This window comes from Triticum urartu, chromosome 5A (assembly GCF_056163025.1).
Source record: "Triticum urartu cultivar PI428250 chromosome 5A, HENAU_Tu73, whole genome shotgun sequence".
In the NCBI taxonomy this organism is placed as follows: Eukaryota; Viridiplantae; Streptophyta; class Magnoliopsida; order Poales; family Poaceae; genus Triticum; species Triticum urartu.
The window spans coordinates 488341488-488361189 of NC_141877.1; positions in this window are offsets into that span (position 1 = coordinate 488341488).

Genomic DNA, 19702 nt, shown 5'->3' on the forward strand with positions numbered 1-19702 from the left:
ATGAAAAGGATGAACTTTTTTTCAAAATTGGTGAACCTTTTTTTAAATTGATGAACTTTTGTTCAAATTTGATGAACTTTTTGTTCAAAAATCAATGGACTTTTTCAAAAATCGATTTTTTTTTCAAATTTGATGTACTTCTTTTGAAAGTCGATGTACTTTTTCCAAAGTCGATGAGCTTGTTTTCAAAATTGATGAACTTTTTAAAATTGATGAATTTTTGTTCAAATTTGATAACTTTTTGTTCAAAATCGATTTTTTTGCAAATTTGATGAACTTATTTTCAAATTTGTTATTTTTTCCTAATTTTCATGAACTTTTTTTTTGAAATTCGTGAAGTTTTTCAAATTCACACACTTTTTTTAATTCGTATGAACCTTTTCAAATTTAGGATCTTTCTTCAAGTTCACTTTTTTCAATTCACCACAGTACCACGTGACCTTGAAGTAACTGAAATCGCTACAGTACCACGTGACCCTGAAATAACTGATATCGCTACAGTGCCTCGCGCCCTGCTATTGTACTGCGCAAACGCCCGGCCCAATCAGGGCAGCTCTATGCGCCTGGAAGGAAAACTGGTGCAACAGGCGCCGATTAGGAGCTCCCCTGGTTTTGGGAACCTTTTTGAATGGTCCCCCCCTTTTGTTTTCTCACACGATTAAACTAATAATCATTTTTAGAATCTGTGAACTGTTTATTAATTCCAAAAAATGTTCATGAACTAAAAAAAATTAAAATATATTTTCGAATTTGAGTTAATTTAGAAAAATATTCATGAATCTGAAAAGTGTGTAAAAATTTCATGAATTAGAAATTATAAGCGAGTTTAAAAAATATTCAGAAAATTGAAAAAATGTTCACAAACTTTTTTAAAAAGTTATGAATTTTAAAATTCACAAATTTAGAAAATGGTCATGAATGTTTTTTTAAAGGGCGCTAGTACTAGGCTGTTCTACTTCGGTTGCTCCCGCTGGTGAGCACAATGAGATGCCTAAAAAATGTATTTCTCGCAGAGCGCAAAACATGGCATCCGCGCTGGTTCCATTGCTCTATTTTCAGATGCTGCTATTTTTGCTGACCTAGGTAGGTCCAACACACTTTCTAAAAAAAAGGTAGGTCCAACACTGGCATTGTTGCTCTGGACCATGTATGCCAATGTGTGCTGGCTTGTTCTTAATCCCTCTCGGGCAGAAGCTCTTGATCCTGAGCTGGCAGAAGCTCTTGCACTTCGCCGTGCAGTTTACTTGGCACCTGAGGAGAATTTCGCCTGTGTTACGTTCGCCTCGGATTGCCAAGCCTCATGCCCGTGATCGCTCCTCTGTTGGTTCTTTGGTGGCGAACATAAAAAATGTGTCACCGAGCTTCTTATTTGTGTCCTTCAAACATGTTCGTCGGCGGTACAATGTTGTTGCTCATACCTTAGCAAAATCTTACATAGATTCTGCTCTATATCGTATCCGGAAGACTCTATGTAATCTTATTATTTATTTCCTTTGTAAACTAATATAAGATTGTTTGAATCATCAAAGTTAGATACAGAGGGAGTAAGTAATAAAGTGCCGACGTTCTCTAAAAGAAAACATTGCATTCGCGCCCCAACGCAGCTGAACAGGCTACCACACCACCGGCTTTGGACTGTGCCACACAGGGTCTCATGGATTGACTGATGTCTCTGTAAAAAAGGACAGAAAAGAAACATATGCTTCCAGAAAGAGATTCCAATGATTGCCCAGAAACGGCAAGTGCGGCCGACAAATTATCGTGGGCTTAATTATGCTACGAAAAATAAATTATAGTGCCTCCTAGACAAACTGTGAGGTCAGTGGTGACAACGAAGCTCCGTCTCATAGAGCAGGGCAAGCAATCTCTCCTCGGAACCCTGATCAATCCACACCAGTGGTCGAGTAGGTGCTTGTTTCCTTTCCTCAAAAAGAAAAAAAAACACAGCCAGTCAACATTTTGAAACGTTCATGTCAGAGGATGGCACCATAGTCATGTAAACAGGCATACTTAAAGCATCTCTAGCAGACCCTTTAAAACTGCAACCCGTATAAGTGTTTTACGGGTCGAGGAAAACACATTATAAGAGCCGATTTTAGCTGCGGCCGAATAGAGCCCGTATAATCAACCCATGAAAAACAATATTCTTTAAATATACCATTTTCTTCCTCACGCCCTTCCCATCTTGATCTCCGTCCCCTCGACGTGTGCGCGTCATGCCTCCGCGACCGCCTCCTCGTGCTCGTCACCGAGCGCGACCGGGCTGGAGCCAGCAGCAATGCCGACTGCAGCAGCAGCCGCCGTGGCCGAGGCGTTCGCGGCCGACTCGCATGAAGCCTAGCAATTCGAGCGGACGGAGAGCTAGCTAGCTAAATTGAGTTACCTAGCTAGCTTCATGCGACGACTGGGCATGGCGGCAGGCGGCCGGGGGGCGAGCGACGGTTGGGGCGGGCGGCCGAGGGGTCGGGACGAGCGGGGCAACCGGGACGGCCGGCAAGCGCGGTAGTCGGGACGAGCGCGGCGGCCGGGAACGGGCGGACGTGAGCGATTCATGAAGGTTCCGATGACAGTTGGATTCTCATCAATGGTCTTTCGCATATACATGGCGCCCTTGGGTTGTCTCCAAAATCCTTATTTTCACGGGTTTGGCCGGGATGTTTTCCGCGCCCCTTAAAATCTTTTACGGGTGGGGGTCGTTTACGGGTTCTATTCCGGTTGCTTTTTTCGCCTAAAACTGTAAAACGACGATTATTTTACAGTTTCCTGCGTGTTAAGGGGTCTGCTAGACATGCTCTTATAGTCGTCGCTAGGTGATCTACAGAACTATATGTAAATTTTATTTCTAGTGTTCTTTGTACTACCTTGACAGTTGATAAAAATATTGAAAGTTTTCTCGCAAAGAAAAAAAATTGCCCCATTTTTTTGTTATTTGCCACTAGGAATATATGTATCCATAGAAGTTTCACTTAGAGCATCTACAAACGGATCCCTCAAACCCGTCTCAAACGCCCGGACATTGCCGCCCGGTCACAAAATTTGGACCCAGACGGGCCTCTCAAACCGCCCTCAAATTCTCGGGCTGACCGACACCCCATATCTAGCCTAAATATAGGGCGTGAGGGAAATATGCCCTAGGGGCAATAATAAAGTTTTTATTTATATTTCCTTATATCATGATAAATGTTTATTATTCATGCTAGGATTGTATTAACCGGAAACTTAGTACATGTGTGAATACATAGACAAAACAGAGTGTCCCTAGTATGCCTCTACTTGACTAGCTCGTTGATCAGAGATGGTTAAAGTTTCCTAACCATAGACATGTGTTGTCATTTGATGAACGAGATCACATTATTAGAGAATGATGTGATGGACAAGACCCATCCGTTAGCTTAGCACAACGATCGTTTAGTTTTATTGCTATTGCTTTCTTCATGACTTATACATATTCCTTTGTCTATGAGATTATGCAAATCCTGGATACCGGAGGAACACTTTGTGTGCTATCAAACGTCACAACGTAACTGAGTGATTATAAAGATGCTCTACAGGTGTCTCCGATGGTGTTTGTTGAGTTGGCATAGATCAAGATTAGGATTTGTCATCCCGTGTATCGGAGAGGTATCTCTGGGCCCTCTCGGTAATGCACATCACTATAAGCCTTGCAAGCAATGTGAAATGAGTTAGTTGCGGCACGATGCATTACGGAACGAGTAAAGAGACTTGCCAGTAACGAGATTGAACTAGGTATGATGATACCCGCGATCAAATCTCGGGCAAGTAACATACCGATGACAAAGGGAATAACGTATGTTGTTATGCGGTTTGACCGATAAAGATCTTCGTAGAATATGTATGAACCAATATGAGCATACATGTTCCGCTATTGTTTATTGACCGAAGATGTGTCTCGGTCATGTCTACATAGTTATCGAACCCGTAGGGTCCACACGCTTAATGTTCGATGACGATTTATATTATGAGTTATGTGATTCGATAACCGAAGTTTGTTCGGAGTCCCGGATGAGATCACGGACACGACGAGGAGTCTCGAAATGGTCGAGAGGTAAATATGCATATATTGGAAGGCTATATTCGGACATCGGAAAGGTTCCAAGTGATTCAGGTATTTTTCAAAGTATCGGGCAGTTACGGTAATTCACCGGGAGAAGTAATGGGCCATATTGGGCCATACGGGAAAAGAGGAGGCAGGCCAAGGGGGGGTGGCGCCCCCCCATGGGTTCGAATTGGACTAGGGGAAGGGGGAGGCACCCCCCTTGCCTTTTCCTACTCCCTCTCTCTTTCCCTCTTTCCTTCTCTCCTACTCCGAAAAGGAAAGGGATTCCTACTAGGACTTGGAAGTCCTAATAGGACTCCATACTCTTGGCGCGCTCCTAGGGGGCTAGCCTCTCTCCCTCCCTCCTTTATATACGTGGGCAGGGGCACCCCAAAGACACACAAAGTCTTCTCTTAGCCGTGTGCGGTGCCCCCCTCCATAGTTACACACCTCGGTCATATCATAGTAGTGCTTAGGTGAAGCCCTACGCTGGTAACTTCATCATCACCGTTGCCACGCCATCGTGCTGATGGAACTCTCCCTTGTCCTCAGCTGGATCAAGAGCTTGAGGGACGTCATCGTGCTAAACGTGTGCTGAACACGGAGGTGCCATACGTTTGGTACTTGGATCGGTTGGATCGTGAAGATGTTTGACTACATCAACCGCGTTACTAAACGCTTCCGCTTTCGGTCTATGAGGGTACATGGACACACTCTCCCGTCTCATTGCTATGCATCTCCTAGATAGATCTTGCGTGATCGTAGGAAAATTTTGAAATACTGCGTTCCCTGATACGTCTCCAACGTATGTACTTTTCCAAACACTTTTGCCCTTGTTTTGGACTCTAACTTGCATGATTTGAATGGAACTAACCCGGACTGACGCTGTTTTCAGCAGAATTGCCATGGTGTTATTTTTGTGCAGAAATAAAAGTTCTCGGAATGACCAGAAAATCAACGGAGAATTATTTTGGAATATATAAAAAATACTGGAAGAAAGATCCACGTCAGGGGCCCACCACCTGTCCACGAGGGTGGGGGGCGCGCCCAGGTGCGCCCCCTGCCTCATGGGCCCCCTGATGCTCCACCGACCTCAACCTTGACTCCATATATTCACTTTCGGGGAGAAAAAAAAATCAGAGAGAAGGGTTCATCGTGTTTTATGATACGGAGCCGCCGCCAAGCCCTAAACTCTCTCGGGAGGGCTGATCTGGAGTCCGTTCGGGGCTCCAGAGAGTGGAATCCGTCGCCATCGTCATCATCAACCTTCCCCCATCACCAATTTCATGATGCTCACCGCCGTGCATGAGTAATTCCATCGTAGGCTTGCTAGACGGTGATGGGTTGGATGAGATTTATCATGTAATCGAGTTAGTTTTGTTAGGGTTTGATCCCTAGTATCCACTATGTTCTGAGTTGATGTTGCTATGACTTTGCTATGCTTAATGCTTGTCACTAGGGTCCGAGTGCCATGATTTCAGATCTGAACCGATTATGTTTTCATCAATATATGAGAGTTCTTGATCCTATCTTGCAAGTCTATAGTCACCTATTATGTGTTATGATCCGTTAACCCCAAAGTGACAATAATTGGGATACTTACCGGTGATGACCGTAGTTTGAGGAGTTCATGTATTCACTATGTGTTAATGCTTTGGTCCAGTACTCTATTAAAAGGAGGCCTTAATATCCCTTAGTTTCCAATAGGACCCCGCTGCCATGGGAGGGTATGACAAAAGATGGCATGCAAGTTCTTTTCCATAAGCACGTATGACTATATTCGGAATACATGCCTACATTACATTGAGGAATTGGAGCTAGTTCTGTGTCACTCTAGGTTATGACTGTTACATGATCGATCGCATCCGGCATAATTCTCCATCACCGATCCAATGCCTACGAGCTTTCCTATATTGTTCTTCGCTTATTTACTTTTCCGTTGCTACTATTACAATCACTACAAAACCCCAAAATATAACTTTTTGCTACCGTTACCTTTTGCTACCGTTACCACTACTATCATATTACTTTGCTACTAAACACTTTGTTGCAAATATTAAGTTTCTAGGTGTGGTTCAATTAACAACTCAGCTGCTAATACTTGAGAATATTCTTTGGCTCCCCTTGTGTCTAATCAATAAATTTGGGTTGAATACTCTACCCTCGAAAACTGTTGCGATCCCCTATACTTGTGGGTTATCAAGAACATTTTTTGGCGCCGTTGCCGGGGAGCATAGCTCTATTCTTTGAGTCACTTGGGATTTATATCTGCTTATCATTATGAAGAACTTGAAAGATCAAAGAACCAAGATTTTTCCCTCAACTACGAGGGGAGGTAAGGAACTGCCATCTAGCTCTGCACTTGATTCACCTTCTGTTTTGAGTAAGCTTGCGACACCTAAACCTGCTTCTGCTATTAATTCTGATATGTCGCATGGATGATGCCACTTCTGCTATGCATGATACTTATGATGAAACTACTTCTATGCTTGATACTAATATGCCACTTGGTGAATTTCTTGATGAACAACTTGCTAGGGCTAGAGAGAATGAAATTATTGAAACTGATAACATTGATGAAAGTGATGATGAAGATTCTCCCCCTAAATATGAATTACCTGTTGTTCCTGAGGGTTATGTTATGGATGAAGAAACTGCTAGAGACTTTCTTGTGTGCAATGATAGAAGTGATCTTAAGAAACTATTAGCTAAGCTGAAAGAAAAATCTCTGAATGCTATAATGAAATATGATCCTGCTTATACTACTTCATCTATCTTTGTTACTGATAAGGATTATGATCTCTCAGTTGATCCTGAATTAATTACTTTGGTTGAATCTGATCCTTTCTATGGCTATGAATCTGAAACTGTTGTGGCACATCTTACTAAATTAAATGATATAGCTACCCTGTTCACTAATGATGAGAAAACTTGCTACTGTCATATCCTTAAATTATTTACGTTCTCATTAAAGGGTGATGCTAAGATATGGTTTAATTCTTTTAATCCTGGTTGTGTGCATAGTCCCGAGGATATGATTTACTACTTCTCTGCTAAATATTTCCCCGCTCATAAGAAACAAGCTGCTTTAAGGGAAATATATAATTTTGTGCAAATTGAAGAAGAGAGTCTCCCACAAGATTGGGGGAGGCTTCTCCAATTACTTAATGCTTTGCCTGATCATCCTCTCAAGAAAAATGAAATATTTGATATCTTTTATAATGGACTAACCGATGCTTCCAGAGATTACCTGGATAGTTGTGCTGGTTGTGTTTTCAGGGAAAGAAAAGTTGATCAAGCTGAAATTCTATTGAATAATATGTTGACTAATGAAAATAATTGGACACTTCCTGAACCAACTCCTAGTCCTGAAGATATGCAAGAGGCAAAGAAATCTATGAAAGAAAAAAGGTATTAAAGCTGAAGATGTTAAGAATTTACCTCCTGTTGAAGAAATACATGGTCTTAATTCATTACCTATTCAAGAAATATACGATCTTGATAACACGACATAGGTAGTAAAGGTAAATTCTCTCTATAGATATGATAAAGCTGAAATCCCTCCTACTAAGTTTGCTAGCCAATGTTTGGATGAATTTGATAACTTTATGGTTAAGCAAGAAGATTTTAATGCTTATGTTGGTAGACAATTGAAACATAATGCTTATATGATAGAACACTTGAGTGATTATATCGCTAGTGTTAAAGATGAACTTAAACTTATTAGTAAACATGCTTCTATGGTTACCACTCAAGTAGAACAAGTACTTAAAGCTCAGAATGATTTGCTCAATGAATTGAATAGTAAGAATAATGACTATGATGTTAGAGTTGCAACTAGAGGAGGTAAAGTGACTCAAGAACCTTTGTATCCTGAGGGTCACCCTAAGATAATTGAGCAGGATTCTCAGAGAACTAATGTTGATGCACCTAGTCATTCTAAAAGGAAGAAAAAGAAAAATGATAGGACTTTGCCTGCTTCTAATGAACCTGTTATTGACACACCTGAGAATCCCAATAATATTTCTATTTTTGATGCTGAAACACAATCTAGTAATGAACATGAACCTAGTGATAATGTTAATGATGATGTTCATGTTGATGCTCAACCTAGTAATGACAATGATATAGAAATTGAACCTGCTGTTGATCTTGATAACCCACAATCAAAGAATCAATGTTATGATAAGAGAGACTTTGTTGCTAGGAAGCACGGTAAAGAAAGAGAACCATGGGTTCAGAAACCCATGCCTTTTCCTCCCAAACCATCCAAGAAAAAGGATGATGAGGATTTTGAGCGCTTTGCTGAAATGATTAGACCTATCTTTTTGCGTATGCGCTTGACCGATATGCTTAAAATGAATCCTTATGCTAAGTACATGAAGGAAATTGTTAAAAATAAAAGAAAGATACCGGAAGCTGAAATTTCCACCATGCTTGCTAATTATACTTTTAAAGGTGGAATACCAAAGAAACTAGGAGATCCAAGAGTACCAACTATACCATGCTCCATTAAAAGAAACTATGTTAAAACTGCTTTATGTGATCTTAGAGCCGGTGTTAGTGTTATGCCTCTCTCTTTATATCGTAGACTTGATTTGAATAAGTTGACACCTACTGAAATATCTTTGCAAATGGCTGATAAATCAACTGCTATACCTGTCGGTATTTGTGAGGATGTGCCTGTTGTGGTTGCAAACGTTACTATTTTAACGGACTTTGTTATTCTTGATATTCCCGAGGACGATAGTATGTCTATTATTCTTGGAAGACCCTTTTTGAATACTGCAGGGGCTGTTATTGGTTGCACCAAAGGCAATGTCACTTTTCATGTTAATGGTAATGAGCATACGGTACACTTTTCGAGGAAACAACCTCAAGTCCATAGTATCAATTCTATTGGAAAAATTTCAACAATCACTATTGGAGGTTTTGAATTTCCTCTTCCTACTGTCAAGAAGAAATATGATATTCTTATTGTTGGGAACATGCATATCCCCGTTGAGGTAACCTAGTGTTATTCGAAAATTCTCCGGTTTCATGTTATTCGAAATGAGTTTGTTAACAAGACCTGATCAACCTTGTTAGTGGATTCCTTTTGATGAGCATGGGATGGATGAATTTAGAAAACGCAACTCTCTGTACCCTCTTTTTACTTTCTGTTACTTATATTAAATAAAGCAAAAATAGTATTTTTCTGTCTGTTTTCTGAATTATCCATGCAATAAAAAATACCCAGAAAATAAAAGTTCTCCAAATGCCCTGAAAATTAAATATGATTTTTTCTAGAATATTTGAGAATATCTGGCATTGAGAACACAGCAGGGGGAGCAAGCACCTGGCCACGAGGGTCCAGGGCGCGCCCACCCCCTGGGCGCGCCCCCTGCCTCATGGGCCCATGGTGGCTCCCCTCCACTTATTCCAGCTACCACACACTCCTTCTTCCTTCCAAAAACATCACTAGCCAGCTCAAACCCGAGTCCAAGCGCATCTTGCTACCATTTTTGATCTCCTAGCTCAATGCTCGATTCACAAAACTGCTTTGGGGGATTGTTCTTTGATATGTGACTCCTCCAATGGTCCAATTAGTTTTAGTTTTAGTGCTTTATTCATTGCAAATTTTTGCTGCTTAGGTGACCCTGTTCTTGAGCTTGCATGTCAAATTTATAGGGTCAAAAGTAGTTTTAATGCATGATATTGCCTCTAGGCACTGGTAGGAGTAGTTGCTATCAATTTTGTTGAGTTTGGTTCATTTTTATTTTGAGTTACTAAAAATTTCAGAAAAAGATGAAGAGATTTTGAGGGGCTCATCGAGCCAAAGCTCGAAGGATAAACAAAGTGAAGAGAACAAGAAGCCTAAGTATAATCTCCCTCGCACTGCGGAGGTCCGGCTGTGTGAATGGCCTTGTGATGATTTCTTGAGAGCAGCCGGGATTTATGATGATTTCTATGAATTGGTTGAGAATGCAGGCCTCACCACCTTCCTCCACGACCGACGCGAACAGTATCTCTTACTCACCAATATCTTTGTGCAAAACTTTCATTTCCATGCTAGGAGCTCACCACCTTCGGTGGAATTTTATTTATATGATGAGCATAAGGAAATGTCACTTCGTGATTTCTGTCTGATTTTTTTGATCCCTTTTGAGGGCAGTGTAGAGAAACCACATCATGATGATGTGGAAGGGTTTATTGATACAATTGCTGTAGGGGAAACGAGGAAGGTTTCCGATGCAAGAATTACTAGCATACACTTTCCTGTTTTACGTTACTCTGAAATATTTGCTAGTAGATGCTTAATTGGTCACAGAAACTGTGGCAACCTTAGTGCCCCTGATATTGTTATTTTGTGCCATGCCTTGTTCCTTGATAACACATTTAGTATGGGTGCTATTGTTGCAAAGCGGTTAAATCTTAACCGTACTAAGGGCCCCATCATGGGAGGTATCTTTGCCTCGCGCCTCGCTGCACATTTTAATATACCTATTAGGCATTATGAGAAGGAAGAGAAGTTGCCGCCTCCTGTTTTTCTAGACTATAGGAGTATGGTAGCACATGATTTTATCGTTAAGAACAAGGAAAATATGCTTAAGTACAAGCTGATATTTGATAAAAATCACCCTGAGACTATTACTTTGCCTGCTCCTTCCTTCTTTGACTTATCTGCAGGCAAGTACCTTGTTCCACCGAAGGCCATTCTGAAAGTGCAACTATCCCTGGGTGGTTTTGGTAATTCCTAACAACATATAACTCATTGAGCTAATGCTACTTAAAGATAAACATTTCAGGAAAGCTCAATGATTGGCATGGCATGGATGAGAAAAGTGGATCCCTCAAAATTCTAAGGACAAAGAATTGGCTCAAGCTCAAAGCTCAGGACTCTACATCTTTTCATTTTAAGTGATCCAAGATCACATTGAGTCCATAGGAAAAGCCAATACTATTAAGAGGGGATGAGGTGTTGCCTAATGGATTGCTTGCTCAAAGTGCTTAGTGATATGATCCAAAGTCCTCAACTACTTTCTCACATCCACATATGTCCCAAACCAAAAGTCAAACTCAGCCCCACTGAAACTTTCTATCCGGCGCCACCGAGTTCAGTTGACATAGCCACTGCCAGAAACCCTAGTCTTTTCGGTCCACTGATAGGGATCTCGGTCTCACCGAGATGGGATTGTAATCTCTCTGTTTCCCTTCGTAACGTTTCGGTCAAACCGAGATGAGCGATCGGTCCCACCGAGATTGCAATGCAAACCCTCTGTTTCCCTTTTGTAACGTTTTGGTCCAACCGAGATGAGCGAATCGGTCCCACCGAGTTTGCCTGAACAACTCTCTGTTAGTCCATTAACAAAATCGGTCTCACCGAGTTTGTGTAATCGGTCTCACCGAGATTATGTTATGCCTTAACCCTAACAAAATCAGTCCCACCGAGTTGACATGTCGGTCCCACCGAAAATCCTAACGTTCACATTTTGAACTAAATCGGTCTGACCGAGTTTCATGATTCGGTCCCACCGAGTTTGGTGATTTGTGTGTAACAGTTATATTTTGTGTGGAGGCTATTTATACCCCTCCACCCACTCTTCATTCGGAGAGAGAGCCATCAGAACATGCCTACACTTCCAACATACATTTTCTGAGAGAGAACCACCTACACTTGTGTTGAGGTCAAGATATTCCACTCCAACCACATAAATCTTGATCTCTAGCCTTCCCCAAGTTGCTTTCCACTCAAATCATCTTTCCACCGGATCCAAATCCTGTGAGGGAGAGTTGAGTGTTGGGGAGACTATCATTTGACGCACAAGAGCAATGAGTTCATCATCAACACACCATTTGTTACCTCTTGGAGAGTGGTGTCTCCTAGATTGGTTAGGTGTTACTTGGGAGCCTCCGTCAAGATTGTGGAGTTGAACCAAGGAGTTTGTCAGGGCAAGGAGATCGCCTACTTCGTGAAGATCTACCCGAGTGAGGCAAGTCCTTCGTGGGCGACGACCATGGTGGGATAGACAAGGTTGCTTCTTCGTGGACCCTTCGTGGGTGGAGCCCTCCGTGGACTCGCGCAACCGTTACCCTTCGTGGGTTGAAGTCTCCATCAACATGGGTGTACGATAGCACCACCTAGAAGAATCAAGGTGTTGGTTTGAACGAAAGTTCAATGCCAATGGAGTTGAGTGGGAAGAATATCAATACCCCAAGACGAAGTTTGTTACTCAACAAGAGAAGTATGATCCTACTTCTTTCAAAGGAACACAAGTTCAAGATGATCTTCCACCATAAGACCACAAGCAAAAAGGCAAGGACAAGCTTCAAGAGGAGATTGATGCATTTGAGGAAGCACCCAAGGACAAGTGCAAACAACTTTCGTATCTTGCACTAGTTCAAGGAGTCACAAACCCTCTTGTTGGTAAGACAAGGGACAAGGTAACCTAATGCTTCCATGGACATCATCTTGTGTACACATCACTCTATGTCTATGGATATCCTTGTTTGTTCCTTGTGGGACTAACCCATGTAGGTATTGAAAGTGCAACTCACTCCAAAGGATTGCTCCGAATGATCTACATCAACATTGAGCATCCACATCTTCAACACCTACATGAAGTCATCATCGACAAAACCCAAGGTTAGTTGATCCCTCTTAGGGGGGATATCACATCTAGGGGGAGCTTTACTCTAATCAGTTGAGTTAAAGCAACTCTAATGGTGTGAGTACAACCATGCTCTATGTAAAAGTGGTAACCCCACTTGTGCTTAAACAATGAGTATGACCTATGATCAAATGTTCTCATTTGACTCCTAAGTCAATATACTCATATATAGATGACCTAGTCATCACCAATTGCTTGATAGATGCTAGAGTGTCTATGCATGCTTCGTCACATATTTCATTTGTCATTTTAATTGTGTGAGCATGTTGAATGCATATTTTTATCATTCGAGGAAATCCATTTGTTGCTTTGATTGGTTTTTTTTTCTATTTTGCCAAATGGATGGACAAGAATGCCTAAGAACTCCCTCTAGCTATCTATGCTTTTCTCGTCTCAAACTCTATTCATGCTACATCACAAAGTTTGATCAAGTCAGATTCGAACCACTCTGTGTGAGGAGCACTCGGAGTTCCCGATTCGTCATAGACTTAAACTTCCAAAACCTCTTTATGCATTTCGGTCTGACCGATTCATCCTTTCCGGTCCTACCGAGATCACTTAGTTGATCTAGGTTTTCAGTCTCGGTGCAACCGATTAGAACCTTTCGGTCACACCGAGTTGCAGTAACTGCCTGCAGTTTTGCATCTCGGTGCCACCGAGTTGTTCCACTCGGTCACACCGACAGGGTCAGGTTATATATATTGACGGGCCAAATTTTGGAAATTTTTCCGAAACCCTTCGCCCGTGCATAACCTACTCTGCCTCTTCGGGTCTCTGGATCATCTTCTCGCCGCCAGCGACCTCCCACCGCTGGTCTCCGCCACCGTCAACGGCAATCTGCTCCACCGTTGCCGCTGAACACTCGCCGCATTAGGGTAAGTGTTCAATCCCTTGTGCTATCTTTTTCACTCCGATTCCTAGCACAAGGACAATGCCATGTTTCTTGCCACGATTGAGATTCATCCATCCAGCTAAAACTTCCTTAGGTCTAGATTGATTCGAAAATTTTAGGGTTAGCTCTCCGCAGAACTCATCTCGGACCGACCGAACTGTAGAAATCGGTCTCACCGATTTGGCCTTGGCCATTGCACATGCGCTCTTCGGTCTGACCGAAACACGCAAATCGGTGTGACTGAGTTCAAGATTCTGTGAAACCCTAGCAATTTCGGTGCCACCGAACTGTGACTCGGCCTTACTGAGTTCACTAGTTTAGGTTCCAAGTGTTGCTTCGGTATCACCGAGTTTGTCAATTCGGTAGCTCTGAGATCACTTCTGTAGAGAACTAAAACTAAACTTTTTGACTCAATTGTTTTGCAAAACTCCTATACTTTGTGATGCTCATCTTCTCCACCTCATCTATAATCTATTCATAGGGTCTGATGACAGTTTGCCTGCATGATGTCTGACCAAAGTGACAGCCAGAACAAGTCTGAACAGCAGGTGCAGATGAGTGAGGGTTCTGATCCCTCTAGCAGCTATGATGAGGGCAGCAGGAGCACACCAAGTAACTTGCCAAAGGCAGCTACCAGCACAAGGAAGAAGAAAACTTCTGATTCAGAGGATGAAGATTATGTGGCTGTTGAGGATGAGGCCACTTCAAGGAAAAAGGTGCTGAAGAAGGAGTATGGCACAACTGCTACAACAAAGCCAAGAATGAAAACAAAGGCTCCAGCAAGAAGAGTTCCTATGTCTAAGGCCAGAGTATCCACTGCTGAAACCTCCAAGCCAACTGAAGAGGCAGTTGGAGAAGGGAAGAAAATGAAGGAAAGGGTCAATAAGACACATAACTTTTGTGCTTTGGGTGCTGGTGCAGCATCCTCTTCCTCTTCAGCACCTTTTCCTTCATTTTCTTCCCTTCTCCAACTGCCTCTTCAGTTGGCTTGGAGGTTTCAGCAGTGGATACTCTGGCCTTAGACATAGGAACTCTTCTTGCTGGAGCCTTTGTTTTCATTCTTGGCTTTGTTGTAGCAGCTGTGCCATACTCCTTCTTCAGCACCTTTTTCCTTGAAGTGGCCTCATCCTCAACAGCCACATAATCTTCATCCTCTGAATCAGAAGTTTTCTTCTTCCTTGTGCTGGTAGCTGCCTTTGGCAAGTTACTTGGTGTGCTCCTGCTGCCCTCATCATAGCTGCTAGAGGGATCAGAACCCTCACTCATCTGCACCTGCTGTTCAGACTTGTTCTGGCTGTCACTTTGGTCAGACATCATGCAGGCAAACTATCAGTAGACCCTGTGAATAGATTATAGATGAGGTAGAGAAGATGAGCATCACAAAGTACAGGAGTTTTGCAAAACAATTGAGTCAAAAAGTTTAGTTTTAGTTCTCTACAGAAGTGATCTCGGAGCTACCGAATTGACAAACTCGGTGATACCGTAGCAACACTTGGAACCTAAACTAGTGAACTCAGTAGGGCCAAGTCACAGTTCGGTGGCACCGAGATTGCTAGGGTTTCACAGAATCTTGAACTCAGTCACACCGATTTGCGTGTTTCGGTCAGACCGAAGAGCGCATGTGCAATGGCCAAGGCCAAATCGGTGAGACCGATTTCTACAGTTCGGTCGGTCCGAGATGAGTTCTGCGGAGAGCTAACCCTAAAATTTTCGAATCAATCTAGACCTAAGGAAGTTTTAGCTGGATGGATGAATCTCAATCGTGGCAAGAAACATGGCGTTGTCCTTGTGCTAGGAATCGGAGTGAAAAAGACAGCACAAGGGATTGAACACTTACCCTAATGCGGCGAGTGTTCAGCGGCAACGGCGGAGCAGATTGCCGTTGACGGTGGCGGAGACCAGCGGTGGGAGGTCGCTGGCGGCGAGAAGATGATCCAGAGACCCGAAGAGGCAGAGTAGGTTATGCGCGGGCGAAGGGTTTCGGAAAAATTTCCAAAATTTGGCCCGTCAGTATATATAACCTGAGCCTGTCGGTGTGATCGAGTGGAACAACTCGGTGGCACCGAGATGCAAAACTGCAGGCAGTTACTGCAACTCGTTGTGACCGAAAGGTTCTAATCGGTTGCACCGAGACTGAAAATCTAGATCAACTAAGTGATCTCGGTAGGACCGGAAAGGATGAATCGGTCAGACCGAAATGCACAAAGAGGTTTTGGAAGTTTAAGTCTATGACGAATCGGGAACTCCGAGTGCTCCTCACACAGAGTGGTTCGAATCTGACTTGATCAAACTTTGTGATGTAGCATGAATAGAGTTTGAGACGAGAAAAGCATAGATAGCTAGAGGGAGTTCTTAGGCATTCTTGTCCATCCATTTGGCAAAATAGAAAAAAAACAATCAAAGCAACAAATGGATTTCCTCGAATGAGAAAAATATGCATTCAACATGCTCACACAATTAAAATGACAAATGAAATATGTGACGAAGCATGCACAGACACTCTAGCATCTATCAAGCAATTGGTGATGACTAGGTCATCTATATATGAGTATATTGACTTAGGAGTCAAATGAGAACATTTGATCATAGGTCATACTCATCGTTTAAGCACAAGTGGGGTTACCACTTTTACATAGAGCATTGTTGTACTCACACCATTAGAGTTGCTTTAACTCAATTGATTAGAGTAAAGCTCCCCCTAGATGTGATATCCCCCCTAAGAGGGATCAACTAACCTTGGGTTTTGTCGATGATGACTTCATGTAGGTGTTGAAGATGTGGATGCTCAATGTTGATGTAGATCATTCGGAGCAATCCTTTGGAGTGAGTTGCACTTTCAATACCTACATGGGTTAGTCCCACAAGGAACAAACAAGGATATCCATAGACATAGAGTGATGTGTACACAAGATGATGTCCATGGAAGCATTAGGTTATCTTGTCCCTTGCCTTACCAACAAGAGGGTTTGTGACTCCTTGAACTAGTGCAAGATACGAAAGTTGTTTGCACTTATCCTTGCCAAAATGATAAGAGTGAAGTAGGTTGATGGAGTCACCCTCAACAACTCTCTAGTTCTTGTTCTTCGAGATCCACACCATCTTGATGGGAATCCTTGGGGTTGTAGTCGTACTTGAAGTAGAACTTGATGTAGTCTTGGGAATCCATTTGACCAAGGTCTTGGGTGCTTCCTCAAATGCATCAATCTCCTCTTGAAGCTTGTCCTTGCCTTTTTGCTTGTGGTCTTGTGGTGGAAGATCATCTTGAACTTGTGTTCCTTTGAAAGAAGTAGGATCATACTTCTCTTGTTGAGGAACAAACTTCGTCTTGGGGTGTTGATCTTCTTCCCACTCAACTCCATTGGCATTGAACTTTAGTTCAAACCAACACCTTGATTCTTCTAGTGTCTTCCTTGCTTGCGTACAATTTCCTCAAATTGCTTACTTCCCGCAAGGCTCTTGTAAACACCTTTATCTATAATTCCCTTCAATAAGCTATTTTCTTGCTCAAGTGTAACTTGGCTAAGAGAATCATTAGTGGAATCAAGAGAGCTACTAGAAGAAACAACATTGGATTTAGCATGATTGTTGTTACTACTAGATGAAGAATCTTTCTTGTTCTTGTTGCTAGATTTAACTTGTGGCATGTAAGTAGACAAGAGTAAACGCTTGGCAATATAAGAACTTTTCTTGTGAAGATCATCATTGATTGCCTTTAAAAACTCATGTTCTTGCTCAAGGTTGAGATTTTCAAAGCGTAGCTTATCATGAGTCTTTAGAAGTTCTCGATGATCTTCCAAGGTAGTTTCATGAGCTAACTTAAGAGTGTTTAGTTCTTTAGTTAGACGCTCAATCTCCTTCTTATCATCGTCATTCGTTTTATGTTGATTATCATGATTAATAGCAAGCTCATCATAGTTTTCATAACTAGAGTTGTCAACAAGTAAATCATCATCTCCTAGCAAATCATCTTCATCACTATTGAAATCAACATACTCGGGGTGTGTTACCTTTGGACCTTTAGCCATGAAGCATCTCCCAATTCCTTCATTTGGTGAGTCAAATATGTCGTAAGAGTTGGTTGTCACAAGTGCTAGTCCGGCAACACCTTCATCTTGAGTATATTCGGAGTCGGAGTGATAACGTTTTTTGGAGTGATTGTCGGAGTCGGAACCGGATACCCATTCACCAACATGAGCTTGATGTCTTCTTTTTGTGTAGCTCCTTGATGACTTGTCCTTCCTTTCCGAGTCCTTGCTTCTCCGAGAGGGTCTTCGTTCATAACGATCATCTCTACTCCTTCTCTTGGGAGAATCTCCTCTTCTTTTGTAGGGGGGCGTACATTCATTGGAGTAGTGTCCGGGTCTTCCACAATTGTAGCAATTACGCTCACGACTAGAAGATCTTTTGTCATTGTAGGACCTTGACTTGGAACTTCTTTCCTTGCTTCTACTCTTGTAGAACCTGTTGAAGTTCTTCACCATTAGACTCAATTATTCATTGAAGGTTTGCTTCTCACTTGGTGATGTGGGAGCATCACACGAGGCTTTGTAAGCACCACTTGACTTGTTGTGAAGCTCTTCCTTATCCTTGAGTGACATCTCATGAGCAATAATTCTTCCAATAACTTCCGTTGGCTTGAGATCTTTGTAATGGGGCATCATTTGGATCAGTGTGCACACGGTATCATATTTTCCATCCAAGGCTCTTAGGATCTTCTTGATGATGAATCTATCGGTCATCTCTTCACTTCCTAAGCCGGCAATCTCATTTGTGATGAGAGCAAGCCTAGAGTACATTTTAGTGACGCCTTCACCATCCTTCATTTTGAACTTGTCAAGCTGACTTTGAAGCACATCCAATTTGGATTCCTTGACAGATTCGGTACCTTCGTGCATATCAATCAAAGTATCCCAAATTTCCTTTGCATTCTCAAGACGGCTGATTTTGTTGAATTCTTCAGGGCATAATCCGTTGAAGAGAATATCACAAGCTTGAGCATTGTATTGTAGCATCTTCAACTCTTCCGCGGTAGCTTCACGGTTTGGTTCTCTCCCATCGAAGAATTCACCTTGCAAGCCAATACACACAATAGCCCAAACGGCGGGGTTATGTCCAAGGATATGCATTTTCATCTTATGCTTCCAACTAGCAAAATTTGTACCATCAAAGTAAGGACCTCTACGGTGGTAATTTCCCTCGCTAGACGCCATACTCTCCTAGGTTGTGAAACCAAGGCTATGACCACCAAAAGCTATGGAATCAAAGCAAATGGAGACCAAAGCTCTGATACCACGTGTAGGATCGAAAGTATGTCTAGAGGGGGTGATTAGACTACTTGACCAAATAAAAATCTAGCCTTTTCCCAATTTTAGTTCTAGGCAGATTTTAGCAACTTAGCACAAGTCAAGCAATCAACCTACACATGCAATTCTAAGAGTATAGCGGCGGAAAGTAAAACAATTGCATATGAAGGTAAAGGGAGGAGTTTGGAGTGTGCAAACGCAATTGGAGACACAGAGATTTTTGGCGTGGTTCCGATAGGTGGTGCTATTGTACACCCACGTTGATGGAAACTTCAACCCACGAAGGGTAACGGTTGCACGAGTCCACGGAGGGCTCCACCCACGAAGGGTCCACGAAGAAGCAACCTTGTCTATCCTACCATGGTCGTCGCCCATGAAGGACTTGCCTCACTCGGGTAGATCTTCACGAAGTAGGCGATCTCGTTTCCCTTACAAACTCCTTGGTTCAACTCCACAATCTTGACGGAGGCTCCTAAGTAACACCTAACCAATCTAGGAGACACCACTCTCCAAGAGGTAACAAATGGTGTGTTGATGATGAACTCCTTGCTCTTGTGCGTCAAATGATAGTCTCCCCAACACTCAACTCTCCCTCACAGGATTTGGATGTGGTAGAAAGATGATTTGAGTGGAAAGCAACTTGGGGAAGGCTAGAGATCAAGATTTATGTGGTTGGAGTGGAATATCTTGACCTCAACACAAGTGTAGGTGGTTCTCTCTCAGAAAATGTATGTTGGAAGTGTAGGCATGTTCTGATGGCTCTCTCTCCGAATGAAGAGTGGGTGGAGGGGTATAAATA